The sequence below is a fragment of the Bombina bombina genome, chromosome 2, assembly GCF_027579735.1.
Source record: "Bombina bombina isolate aBomBom1 chromosome 2, aBomBom1.pri, whole genome shotgun sequence".
Classification (NCBI taxonomy): domain Eukaryota; kingdom Metazoa; phylum Chordata; class Amphibia; order Anura; family Bombinatoridae; genus Bombina; species Bombina bombina.
The window spans coordinates 374,406,905-374,422,324 of NC_069500.1; positions in this window are offsets into that span (position 1 = coordinate 374,406,905).

Here is a 15,420-nt window from a genome sequence, read left to right on the forward strand (position 1 = left end):
CAGCATTATAACTATTATCTGTCAAGACTGGAGGTTGGCAGATGTCCTATGCAGGGCCTGTGTACTGGAACAGGATACTGGGGCTTGGTAGACACCCTCTGTGGGGCTTGGGTACAGGATACTGGTGTTTGGCAAACATACACTGCTGGTTCTGTGTACTAGAGAAGGATACAGGTGCCTGGCAGATGCCCTCTGCAGGGCTTGGGTACTGTAAATGTCAAAGTCTAGAGGAGCAGCCTTAAATAATCAGGTAACAAGGTAAACCAAGCACACTTGGGAGCTGCAGGTGGGCTGAATCATAGGTTTCACACCACATCTAGACAATAGTATTGTAAACCAATACCAGTGAGAATCCTCAAATGGCTTACCATCAAAGAGCTGGAGGAAAGCAATGTACACTATGGGCTATATTAGACTCCAGAGGCCACTTCAAGGCCTCCAGAGCACCAGACTACCCAGGGACCCCACTCCACTCAACCATAACTGTTTAATTACTGACTCACTCAATTCACTAAATTCGCAGAGAGATGAGAGATGCCTTCTATAGTCATTAATGAAGCTCTCTGAGATACATGAATTTCCCAGGGGAAGGAGATGGTAATTGAAAAAACCCTGAGACTGATATAAAGGGGCCCATTTATCAAGCTCCGAACAGAGCTTGATAAATGGGACTCACCAGAAACACCAGTTATGAAGCAGCGGTCTAAAGACCGCTGCTTCATAATCCTTTCCGCCTGCTCTGAGGAGGTGGACAGGAATCGCCGGAAATCAACCTGATCGAGTACGATCGGGTTCATTGACACCTCCCTGCTGGTGGCCAATTGGCCGTGAGTCAGCAGGGGGCGGCGTTGCACCAGAAGCTCTTGTGAACTGCTGGTGCAATGTTAAATGCGGAGAGCGTATTGCTCTCCGCATTCAGCGAGGTCTTGTGGACCTGATCCGCACTGTCAGAACAGGTCCGCAAGACCTTTAATAAATAGGCCCCAAAGGCTCAGTTTGCATCAATTACAAATTAAACTGAAATGTTTTCACTACAATTTAACTTGTTTTTGCCTATAGTTTTGTATATATTACTTACTTCTCAGGTAAATAATTTCCGGAGCTGTGTTTTATTTTACAATAGAGAAATAAAAAGTGCAATATAAGTTGTAAAAGATACACAGAAATATATAAAGCATGATCCTAATTTGTTAGTAACACAGAAACTTTCAAAACATAATAAGAATTTATAAAATCCTTGTTGGATCAAAATCTAAATGTATTAAAATATAAAATAGAAAGTGCAAAGCTTAATTGTAATAATACTGAAAGGATCCAATCCAAAGTGTAAAGTAATATAAAATACAATGCACAAAGTGTAAGTGTAACAAAACTCTCATATCATGTAGTGCTATATTGCACAGGACTTGTCTCTACTTCAGCTACAGAAATTTGAGAGATCTTTGCTGGAGAGTTCTGACCTTTTTCTTTGAGCATTCAGTGCGTTCAGCCCCTATGAAGTCTGCATTACAATTTCTCTTCAAGGTGGATAATCATCATTCCTTAAATGAGTAAAGTCTCTCTGACCATTACTTTTAGTCTGCAATGGTTTTTCCAAACAATTTATATTCTGTATGTATTTTCTTACCAAGCAATCTTTCGGAGGCTCATACGTCGCAAATTCATGAAATATGCACATCAGTCTCAAATATTCACATCAAGAACAGTGGAAGGTTAAAGACCAATTAAATAATTTTTTTTTATTTTTGTGTCTAAATCATTACAGAATGTAAAAAATATGTTCTTTTTATTTTCAGGTTTGTTTCACCACTTGACTGGCAAAGAACTCTTGATGAATAATACAGCTGTATGAGCTGTGCAGTGATGTGTGTTCTCTACAAGCTTTTTTTACTACTGTTTTAGCAAGTTTTATTGTTTTATTTCCTTGTGCCTAGTGGACTATTTGAGTTTACCAGATCTCCAAATTCAAACAAATACAACTTTTGGTTCAGTATGTGTGGAATTTACTTTTTTCAATATGTCTATATCTGTCTGTCTGCCTCCCTGCCTTCCTCTCTGTCTGTCTGTCTGTCTGTCTGTCTATCTATCTATCTATCTATCTATCTATCTATCTATCTATCTATCTATCTATCTATCTATCTATCTATCTATCTATCTATCTAGCTATCTCTACACAGACACACACATGGTCATAAGTGTTTGCCTCTACATACATCTCGTTTCATATTTTGTGGAACCAACTGGTCCCCCTAGAACAGTGAGCCCAATGGTGAGCCCCTGTGAGTGCTGCTGTTAGCTTTACATCATAAACAAAATGTTCAGAATTGTAATATTTTTATTTGTTTGAAAATCTATGCTTACTTTAATTATCCTTTTACGCTGTCTATGGCCTGTGTGTTCCAATGCCACAGACACGGTCTGTCCAAAGAATTAATGAAGGAGGAAGCTCGAACATACAGTACAGCCTTGAATATTCCATGACTTCATGGACGGTTAAATCTTTATTAGGTTTTCCTAAGACTGCAATAAAAGGCATTTTATCTTTTTTAAGGTTTGCATTAAAATGTCATTGAGATTTATAGAAGCATTGATCTTCATTTGGCTAATCTGAATAGAGGAATAGAAATATGTTGCACACAATGGTGCATTTAGCTTTCTCGTACCTTTTGTGTTGGTTATTTTTCTAATCGCTTGTAGGAAAGCAGAGTAATGAGCAACTAAGGACTTCAATAAGTCATCTGAGAGCAGCAAAACTCTTGGTCAAAATGAATGTATTCTGCCATTAATATTTTGAGGCTTATATTAAACCTCTAGCTTATTTTTTTTCTGGAAGCTGTCTGTCTACTATTGAAAGTGAATCTTATTTAATCCCTTGTCTATCATATAGCATCAATGTTAAAGGGACAGTCAACACCAAAAATGTTTTGTTTAAAAAGATAGAAAACACATTTACTACCCATTCCCCAGCTTTGCACAACCAACCTTGTTATATTAATATACTTTATAACATTTGAACCTCTACATGTCTGCCTGTTTTTAAGCCACAGACAGCCTCTTATCACTTGCATTTTTATTAGCTTTTCACAACAAGATACTGCTAATTCCTGTGAACCATATAGATAACATTGTTCTCACGCCCATGGAGTTGTTCCTGACACTGGACTAATTGGCTAAAATACAAGTCTATAGATAATAAATAAATAGTCATTTGATCAGGGGGCTGTCAAAAGATGCTTATATACAAGATAATCACAAAGGTAAAAAGTATATTAATATAACCATGTTGGCTATGCAAAACTCGGGAATGGGTAATAAAGGGATTATCTATCTTTTCAACCCCTTAACGACCGAGGAGGTCCCAGGTACCTCCTGCAAAAATTGTCAGTTAATGACAATGGACGTACCTGGTACGTCCTTGGTGAAAATAAGTGCTGGAAGCGATTGCTATTGCTTCCAACCTCTCTCAGGGTATTGCAGCGATGTCCCGATATTAAGGCATTGTGCAATACCCTCCGGTCAGTTGCCGATGCTGATGCGATGTGGCCCATCGCTGGGGGGTGGGCGGAAGCGGGTGGAACCTTATTAAGCTCCCAGTAGCAAATGCAAAACAGCCTGCTACTAACCCAGAAAGCTGCCTTTTTTTTAACCCCTTTGATGCCAATAATTCAAAGATCAGTGATGTTTAACTCCTTTGACATTGATAATGCATCAGGGATGTTTAACCTTTTTTAGATGCAGGTAGCAGATTCTGATTTTTTTTTTAACTATTACCGGTAACACATACAGAGCAATGATTTTTTCCCCTAAATTTCTTTGGGTCTGATGATCTAAAGCACAACTGTGAGGTCCCGCAAGGAAATTTAGTAAGTTCATTTTTACTTTGAGATGTTTATCTAGCTATGCAGGTTCTGGGTGTGAATGAGGGACACATACACAAAGCTTCTTCCTACAAGTTTGGCAGTAATCTCTCCAGTAATTGCTGTCACCTGAATATTGTAAAACTATAGGGCCAATTTACTAAAGTGCGGACGGACGTGATACGATGTCGGCATTTATCATTGCACAAGCAGTTCTAGTAAACTGCTTGTGCAATGCCGCCCCCTACAGATTCGCAGCCAATCGGCCGCTAGCAGGGGGTGTCAATCAGCTCAATCATATAGGATCGGGTGGATTGAAGACCGCAGCCTCAGAGGCAGCGGACGAGTTATGGAGCAGCGTTCTTTAGACTGCCACTTCATAACTACTATTTCCAGCGAGCCTGAAGGAAACAGCCCCTATGTGTGTGCAACAATGCTGTATGTGCATATTGTTTATTTTATTTAATCTTGGAATGGCTGTAATATGTGCAAAGGAAATCCTTCTGTGGCTGTTTCCATTATGGGCAAAGTGGCACAGATCTACCCAACATATATGTATGGCTTTTACCCCCTCAAGGATCTGGATTGTAGCCTGTAGAGCACTATAACCCACTGCTTTATCTGTATTACATTTATAGCTGAAACAAATCTACTTGTCTGTAGATTGTTTGGAAAGAGATTTCAGCTGTCATTCTTAAATCAAATTGTAAAACAATATGTATTGCAAAGTGTGTTGGGCCAAAATGTAGTTTGCCTATGAAACTGCCTGTTTGAACCTCTGAATTTTCCAAGAATGTTACTTTATACTAAATCATTTTGTTTCTGGTTTCATCAATAAAAGTGGTTTAATAGACGGTGTTGTGGAGATTGCATTTAGGCTAATTAAATGGTATAAAACTGAGTTAATTTTATTAGTGACAGACTAAAATCATTGTAAATTCCGCTACCAATTATTATTTGTGTTAAGGAGGATAAGGTGAATAAAATAAATTTTCAAGCGGAAGGTTGCATAGACTTTAATTATGTCCAAATTCTGTTATTGCAGGTTAGATGGGCTAGCTTTTTATTGTAAATAGTGTTTAAATATATATATACCATAATCGCGTTTGTAACGCGTCCGTCGCTGTCTGCATTTGCACATCCATCCTCAAACGAATGTTGGCAGCACGAGGCAGCCAACAGAATGTTGGCTGCGCACACAACCAAAAGAATTCACCTGGTGGATTCTTTCACTACCCTGCCATTTTCGGAATCCACCAGGATGCAGCGAAGGCAAACGGAGCATTAAAAAAATTTAAAAAACTAACCGCCGCAATAAGTATTAAAAAAAAACAACTAACCGCCCGCAAAAAGTAAATAAAAAGAAAATAAATAACTGACCCCACGAAGTATTAAGAAAAGAAAAAAAAACAATAAAATTATTAACCCCTAAATCCGCCAACCACAACATTGCAAACTACCTAATACATCTATTAACCCCTAATCTGCTAACCCCTCACAATGCATTAAACCTAATTTACCTATTAACTCCTAAACCGCCAACCCCCACAACACAAAAAAACTAATTTAATGACTAAGCCCCCTAACCTAACACCTCCTAAATTAACCCCTTAATTACATACAAAAAATACTACATTACAATTAAAATTACATTAATCTAACATTACAGAAAATAAAAAAGGCTAACAATACAAAAAATAATAAACAACACTATCCAAAATAAAAAAAATAAACCTAATCAATATAAAACTAAAAAAGCCCCCCAAATAAAAACACCCCCTAATCTAAGAATAAACTACCAATAGCCCTTAAAAGGGCTTTTGTAGGGCATTGCCCTAACGAAATCAGCTCTTTTACATTACAAATAAACAAAGTCCCCCCTAACAGTAAAACCACCCACCCACCAAACCCCCCAAAATAAAGAAAATAACACTAATAAACCTAAACTACCCATTGCCCCTAAAGGGCTATTTGTATGGGCATTTCCCTTAAAAGGGCATTCAGCTCCTCTTTTTCACTGCCCTTAAAAGGCAGTGCCCTTAAAAGAGCATTCAGCTCTTTTGCAAAATGCCCAATAAACCCTAATCTAAAAAAATAATATTTTTTTTTTAAAAACCCTAACACTAAAGCCCCTAATAGGTACAGGTGGAGAAGGTCTTCTTCCATGTGGATCCATCATCTTCATCCACAGCGAATGCGGCATGGAGAGGAGGTCCGGAGCGGTCTTCCCAGATGTGGTGGTCTTCCCAGATGTGCGCAGGGCGATACCTTGTATTCAATATTCAGTATATGATGGACATCGGATGAAGAGGAGACTCCATGCCACTGAGGACCACCGCTGCCACGAGGACTGCCGACACCACCACAGATGACCACCGCCGAGGATCACCACATCTGGGAAGATTGCTCCGGACCTCCACTCCGCGCAGCCTTGGCTATGGATGAAGATGATGGACATGTCTGGAAGAAGACCTCCGCCAGACTTCTGAAACCGTGGGTACCTATTTGGGGCTTTAGTGTTAGTTTTTTTGTAATTTTTTTGTTGTTTTTTTAGATTAGGGTTTTTTGGGCAATTTCAAAAAGAGCTGAATGCCCTTTTAAGGCAAGTGAAAAAGAGCTGATTGCCCTTTTAAGAGCAATGCCCATACAAATGCCCCTTAAGGGGCAATGGGTAGTTTAGGTTTATTAGTGTTAGTTTTTTTTTTATTTTGGGGGGTTTGGTGGGTGGGGGGTTTTACTGTTAGGGGGGACTGTTTATTTTTAATGTAAAAGTACTGATTTCTTTAGCGCAATGACCTACAAAAAAAAAAAAAAGCATTTTAAGGGCTATTGGTAGTTTAGTATTAGATTAGGATGTGTTTTTATTTTGTTTTTGTTTTTATTTTTATAGGGGTATTAGTTTAGGTTTAATTTTAATATTTTGGATAGTTTTGTTTATTTTTTTCTGTATTTTTACTTTTTTATTTTTTGTAACTTGGGGGGCTGCATTTTTAACAAATAGACTGCCCTCTGGGGCATATATATATGCAATTGTTGCTTTTCTAGAGTGGTGATCTTTACTGCTGCACCTGAGATTATTCAACAACAGTTTGTTTTTTTGCCACTAAATGGAGTAGTCACTTCTTTTTTTTCTGTTTTATTGAGTAGACTTATGAAGAAAATGACATTACATTTAGCACTGTGTAAGAAAAGAAGCAGATACTGTTCCTGCTGTGAGTTACAATAGATAAGTGTACTCATTTTTATGCATTTCTGCATTACCACTTTAACAAACATGTTTTTTTCTTTTGGTATGCATGGGTTATGTGACAATTTAAGGAGGAAAATGTGTGCGTTTAAAACTGATTGAATTCTGCTTGAGAGTGAGAGACTCCTGAGGGTTGGAAAGTGCTTCTAAATGTTGCTGTGTATTATGATTATGGGTGTATATCTTAAAGAGGCTTTTTTTATATATTCACTGTACTAAAGATCTACCTACAATATGTAATAGAATAGACCCCTTGAAACCCATGGTGTGGATGTTAAAGGGACATGAAACCAAAATGATTTCTTTCCTGATTGAGCATGTGATTTTAAACAACTTTCCAATTACATAATACAGAGAAGTTGAATGTTTATCATAGATACAGGAGAAATATTAAGAAGATAGATAAAAAGAGCTATGAATGTATATAGTTTTTTTATACTTAAACCATGAACAAAAAAACTAAAAACTTAACATACATTTAACTCTTCACTCTGCTTTTCAATCTTTATTTTAAAACAGGATTTTTTTTTTATTAGAGCGAAAAATAAATAAATAAAATATTTGCAGTATATATATATATATATATATATATATATATATGAACTTGTAACATTAATATACATATTACACATCAATTTAACTTCCAAATGCACTCATTTAGAAATGTTATAACTAATCAATGGTTGTAGCAGATAGTGGGGTGGTCCTCCCAACCCCTGACAATTCCACTGGTTGTGAGATGGTTGTGAGGTAGCTTTATTGAAAAATAAATAGTATATCTTTAAATATAAAACTTAAAATAAAGGATAACAATACCCCATGGGAGCTCTTTGCATTTTTTTTAATTTACTAGTCTTAGCTGTAGCTTTTGTTTAAAATTCCTCCTATGTGAGTATTTATCTCAAAAGTTCGCAACTAATTTACTTCTTTTCAGGGTTTGTAGTGACTGATAATCAATTTCAACCACATTTGTTTAGCTATTCCCATAGTTATATATATATATATATATATATATATATATATATATATATATATATATATATATATATATTTAAACGGTAAAGGCTTGTTCACACACTACGGAAACTATATTTTTCTAGTTCCGATTTCTAAATCCGAGATTATGCAAAAAGAAAAAAGCCTGAGCAATTGATTATGTCATGTTATATGATATAGCGCTGCGGAATCTGTTGGCGCTCTACAAATAACCAATGATAATAATAATATATTATATGTGATGTAATTTCTGATGTAATTTCTGATGTAGATGATGTCATATGAGATGTCATACACACAAACCCCCACACACACACACCTCCTGTTTCCCATCCTCCTACCCATCTAGATTGTAAGTTCCCACGGGAATATGGCCCTCAATTCCCCCTGTATTTGTCTGTAAAATTTTGTCTTTTATTGTATTGTTTCTCCGTTGTACTTTTATTCTTGTACCCAAGGGCAGCGCTGCGGAATCTGTTGGCGCTTTATAAATAAAGAATAATATATATATATATAATGATTGCCACTTCCTTACTCCTCCTGAAATCTACCCTGTGCAGATCATTTTTATATGTTTTCTTGTAAAAATGAAATGGTTGTTTTTCATGCCATCTTCAGTTGTGAGCAAAAAACAAAGAAAATGTTATCTATGGTGTCAGCTAAGGTTTCTATATTTTGAATAAGCTTTAATCAATCTTGTTTTCAGTTATGTTTTCCAAGATCATTTTTTTACCATGAATGGTACTTTTGGAAGAAAAGCCTTTTTAGATCAAAAGAAAATGTGTTCTATCTGCCGCCCTTATAATCAACTAAAACATAGTATCCATATACTGAATATTTTAGCTCATTTGTTTGAATGTTCTCTCTGTGTTTCCTGAAAGCATACTTAATAGGTTTTTTGCCTTCGTAACCTGTTTGCTGTGTTGTACTCATACACGTGTTTGAAAAAAATCAAAACCTCATCTCCTTTCATTTGCATGCCTCCAGCAAAGTCAAGCTACTTTGCAAAGCATTGAACATTCCCCATATCTGTATTCATACCCGGATCAGTTTCATGAGTGCTACTGTCATACTGCTTAGAGCCTACTAAGAAGTGAAGATAGGTTTTATTCCAATAATTAGTTTTTGCTGCAGTAGTAATAACTGAATGTAGAAAATTTTCAGTGCAAATACACTATATGCTCCTGGCAGTTCTTACGTTCATATTATTTGTTCAAAATTAAGCTCTAAAAATTATTTGCAACATTATAATTTTTTAGGTTTTCCATTACATCAGAGCTTTCAAGCCACATTAGGAGATTATGTGACACACTATTTGATTACTTTTCTGCAGATCACACTATGGGCTCCATTTATTAAACGTCGGGCAGACATCACTGAAAGCGGACAGTATACGCTATCCACTTTTCACATTGCACAAGCATTGCACCAGCAATGCTTGTGCAATACTGCCCCCTACTTGCTGGCGGGCAATCAGCCGCTAGAAGGGGCTGTCAGTCATTCCGATCATCGGATACTTTTTAAAGGTTTTTCATTACATCAGAACTTCCAAGCCACATTATGAGATTATGTGACACACTATTTGATTACTTTTCTCCAGATTACACTATGGATTTCATTGATTAAACGTCGGGTGGACGTCGCTATAAGCAGACAGCATACGCTGTCCTCATTTAACATTGCATGAGCAATGCACCAGCAATGCTTGTGCAATGCCGCCCCCTGCTCACTGGCATGATTTTGTCATGTATGATTCGCAACTTTGAGTAGAGAATAGAATTTTAAATAATAAAACAAAACTTTCAAAAGTGTCCAAGAATTTTTTTAATAAAAAACACAATATAAAAAACTCAACATCCAAACCTCCCCCCCCCCAAAAAAAAGCTCTATCTAAGAAGATATATACATCCTCTTTCATTGCTTTAATGGACTAAAACAAGTTTAAAGGGACACTGAACCCAAATTTTTTTTTGTGTGATTCAGATAGAGCATGCAATTTTAAGCAACTTTCTAATTTACTCCTATTATCAATTTTTCTTCGTTCCCTTGCTATCTTTATTTGAAAAAGAAGGCATCTAAGCTTTTTTTTAGGTTCAGACTCTGGACAGCACTTTTTTATTGGTGGATGAATTTATCCACCAATCAGCAAAGACAACCCAGGTTGTTCACCAAAAATGGGCCGGCATCTAAACTTACATTCTTGCATTTCAAATAAAGATACCAAGAGAATGAAGGAAATTTGATAATAGGAGTAAATTAGAAAGTTGCTTAAAATTTCATGCTCTATCTGAATCACAAAAGAAAATAATTGGGTTTAGTGTCCCTTTAATGAAAATTGAAGCGAATTTTAACACATTCGTTCGCTTCGAATTTTGAATGTTTTCATAACATTCTAACATTCATTTTATGTAAAAGTATTTCTAATGCTTTCTGTAAATGTAATATGCGATTCAAATTTTTTTGTAATATTGGATTCAAATTATGCAATATTCAAATTTGAAAATTCTAATCTATATATTTGTAATAGTATTTCTAATGCTCTTTTTAAATTCAATATTCAAATTATGCAATATTCGAATTCAAAAATTTGAAAATATATATTTGTAATAGTATTTCTAATGTTCTCTTTAAATGTAATATTCAAATTCTGCAATATTCAAAATAGAAACATTCAGATTGATTGATATATTTATACCTATTATGTATCAATGTACTAAATTCCCTACCACATGAACTTGAACTTCTAAATAGTATTTGTTAAATTGAATTTTACATTCAAAACTTCAAATTTGGATATTCAATTTCATTATGAACTTTCAAAAACGAAAGTAACATTCGATTACCAAATTTTAGTGGGTTTTCATTCTTATCAACATTGGATTGCCAAAAAATTAATGTCCACAGTACTATTTGTTCTATTTAATTACTTTTTCAGCACATACGCCCATCCCTAATGTTAACGTGCCACTAGTAATGTGGCCCTTAATTTTGTATTCAAATTGTATGCAGTGGAGTCATCAATTTTTGGTGTATATGTAAAATAAATGTTATTTTGCTTTATATATGAGATATGTAATATTTGTATAACTGCAAACACTTTAATAATGATGAAAAAAAAAGACATTGCTTTCAGTACGAAAGCAAAGTACTGTTAACAGAAGAAAGAAACAATTAGCATTTTTCAGCCAAAATATTTTCTTGTTAAATGTCATCTGAATAGATATCTCTATTATGGTTATTGTGAAGCATAGCATTAGAATACACGTTGAAGAAAGATTATTAACAAAGAACAAATTGCAAAATAGTCCCCTCCCTCCCAGAAAAGATCTTCTTTAATAGTCACTTTTTAACTACTTTTTAACTATATTTTCAATGCCTGACATTTTATGTCGATTTTTTTTTAAATCATTAGTAAAAGTGTTTGTCTAAAGCAGTTTAAAGGGCCACTAAAGCCAGAATCTTTCTTTCATGATTCAGATAGAGAATACAAATTTAAACAACATTACAATTTACTTCTATTATTTATTTTGCTTCATTTTTTAGATATCCTTAGTTGAAGAAAAATCAATGCACATGGTGAGCCAATCACATGAGGCTTCTATGTGCAGCAACCAATCAGCAGCTACTGAGCATATCTAGATATGCTTTTCAGCAAAGAATGTCAAGAGAATAAAATAAAATAGATAATAGAAGTAAATTAGAAAGATGTTTAGAATTGCATTCTCTTTCTAAATCATGAAAGAAAAATGTGGGTTTCATGTCCCTTTAAGGTTTGTAGCAGTTGTATTTCAAGATATTGGAATGTGTAGTGCTGTGGCTGAAGGACAGTGAGTGATTTCCTGTAGAAAGTGTGTATAAATATCAGGGCTCAAAATTTCAATCCTCAGCTACTAGCCACGACAAAATTGTACTCACTATTTCCGATACCACCCACTAACTGCCCACACCACACCCACTACCTACCTCTCTTTGCATATATTTAGCCATTGTGAACACTTTATTGTCCTTTTAAAGTGTTAATATGCCATCCATAAAAACATAGTTATACATCATCAATATACTAACATTCAGATATATATGAATTTATGTCCATCATAAAAGTCCATATTTGCAGGGCAAAAACACTTGTCATATATCTGTAAATAAGTGGTTTATAGCAGTTAACTCACCTCTCTATGATGACACACATCTCTAAGAAAGCACTCTGATGGACTCCACTAGGAAAACTACCTGTTCTGCTCTCACCATTTAAAATTCTGCATCAGCACAATGGTCATGTGAAAATCCCACCGACTGCACCCCTCTAGTGCATGGCAATCTAAAAAGGCTCCAGCTCCCACGCTCGGAAGCTATGACGTTCAGAAGCACTTTACAGCGGGGCTCTGTCTTCACCGCTGCTGCGCTGGTGCCAGATAGTGAGTGAGTGTTGATTCAACATTCACCAACTATCTTTTACTTGCACCAGTCCAATTTCCATCGTCCTGCGAGGTGAGCGGAAGTTTTGAGTCTTTTATATATAAATATATATATAATATATTTATATGTATATACACACACACACAAACATACTAAATGCACGGTACTGAGGTTTCCCCCCTGCCTCCCTCTAGTCATGGGTGCTGCTATGTTGAAATCTTTATTTCACTGCATTCCAGTGTGATGTGTTTACACATGTGCAGCAACTCTCCTTTGGATAACTGCAGTGTAACCTATTATCCAAAATGGCAGCACCCATAATAAGTGCTAGGGGCATGAAATGTGTTTAGTGTTTAGTTTCCCTTTAAGTTTAATGTGAACATTAATTTGTTATTCTTGAGGGGCAACTTAATGACTGCAAATTTTCAAATTTTGAAATAATTTTTCTCAGTATTTATAATTATTAAAGGGATATGAGACTCAAAACTTTTATTTCATGATTCAGATAGAGCATACAATTTTAAACAATTTTCCAAATTGCTTCTATCAAATTAACTTCATTCTCTTAGAATCCTTTGTTAAAGGAGAAGCATGGCACTGCTGAGAGCTATCTAAAAACATCTGTTGAGCCAAAAAGAGTCAAATGTGTGTAGCCATCAATCAGCCACCATTTGGAAACTTTTTTTTAAACATGATATATTATGTCTGAATCACAAATGAAAATGTTTGTGGTTTATATCCCTTTAAAAAAACATGTTGCATTTTTTTTTTACTGAAATTGTCATGTGGACAGCTTGTATTAAGAGGATTGAGCTTTTTTTTGTTTGGTGTAAAAATTCTGTGTAGTTTGGGTGATATAGGTTGAAGAAGTATGTGAATTTGAGGTGGATATAGTTCATGAACTGCACAATTGAAACTTGCAGAACTTTCAGCCATGTTAAGGGACATGATACCCAAATGTTTAAGCACTTTAAACTGATGCAGCATAGCTGTAAAAAGCTGACTAGGAAATATCACCTGAACATCTCTATGTAAAATAGAAAGATATTTTACCTCAAATTTACTAAGTATTCACACCCCACTGTAAAGAGACTTTAAGAAGCCAGTAAGGATGCTTGTCCAAGGACAAGCTAGGGAGTGTGCATCTGTCATGTGAAGGCACAGTCATGTTATTTTCCTATTTGGTTTAAGTAAATTCTATGAAATCTCATGAGAGTTCAGTGAAATCTCATGAGATCACAGCAAAGGCAAAGCATTACTTCATCCTGCTGATGCTGATTAGCTATTCTTTTTTGTTTTGTTTTCAATTAGCAGCTGGACAGCAGCTGAAGTGTAACTATGAAGTATTACTCTGGTGAGCTAAAGAAATTTTGAGGCAAAAAATCTTCCTTTTTACATAGAAATGCTCAAGTGATATTTTCTTGTCAGCTTTTTACAATTATACTGCATCACTTTTAAGTGATATAGCACATGAGTATAATGTCCCTTTAAAGGGAAATTAGGAATAGTTCCATGTAACACTTTTAATATTTATAAAAAAAATAATAATATCATTTTTTATATTCATTTTGAATATTATTCAGCCCACTTAACTGTTCCGTAGGTAGGGTTGCAGCTAAACTTCAAAGCTTAGATTTTTCTCATTCACGGCTATAGCTGTACACAACAGTAGATGTGTTTATGCAAGCAGACATGGTAGATTTTAATATGCTGATTAGCTCTTGTTAAATGCCACTCATGGAGCTAACCTCCCACCTGTTGGAGGTTCGGTCTGCAGCTCGTCGAGAGCTAGTCGTCTAGTTGAAATTTGCAGCACTATATATATATATATATTTATATTAATGAATGATAAGGGAGATAAACCATTTATTTTCTAAAACACCTCTACCGGTATTTATAGTATCGAAAATATAGTACTAATGTGACCAAGACCGCAATTAGCTAGACTTAGGTCTGGTGCAGACCCCTAAGTATTATATAAATTCAGAATATTTTTTTTTTGGAGAAAAATATTATAACATAGCAGAGCTATATGGGATTACTATGTATAAAGTAGGGGAAAACAGCACTCAAAAAGATATCTCCTAGTTGATCTAATATGTAGATAAAAGGCTGAAACAATGTGTCCAAAATGAGAGACATCTCACACAAACCGGTAATCTTGAAAATACCATGACTTTTATTTCTACAAAAACAAACAATCATAAGAGAAGTATGCTAATTAAATGCTGAAAATACCACTGCAGTGGGTTTGTCTGTTTAGTGAATCAAACACAAAAAGTCTGTGTTTGTTATTACCACAAACAAACAAAATTGTAACTACGCTTCATAAGTATCTATATATGAATAATATTAACTGTGAAATACCATAATGACAGTGTGTACATGCGAACAAGGATATAAAGATTGTTAAACCATAATCCTTCTAATTGAGAGACAGTGTTATAATCCAGGTTAGTAACGTTATATCTCAAAGTCACTGCTGAAAAGTGATATTCATGTAGCACATGTAGCTGACAGAGCCGAGGTAAAAGCGTCCTCAAACTGTCAGTAATAAAGATTTTTCAGTTCTAAGATGTTTAGAAGCTCATATTTCCAATTGTGGCAGTTCAACATAAGCAAAAGCATACAACCTTATACACATAGGCAGCATCATCCGGTTTCACAAGGCTGTTACAAAAGTCATTCAGGTAAGTGGACAGGGACTCCTCCTCTGCCGTCCTATAAAACCCAAGTTGTTTCATCTGTTTCTTCGTTCAAAAGAACGCGAAAAGGACGTTAAACTCCATATACTCAGGTACATGCGATACGAATTACCTCCACCTTGCACTTTTCCGGACCTTTCTGTATGCACCTTTCAAACTTTCAGGTGCTCTGTGTTTGCTGCCTTTGCAAAAAGGGATT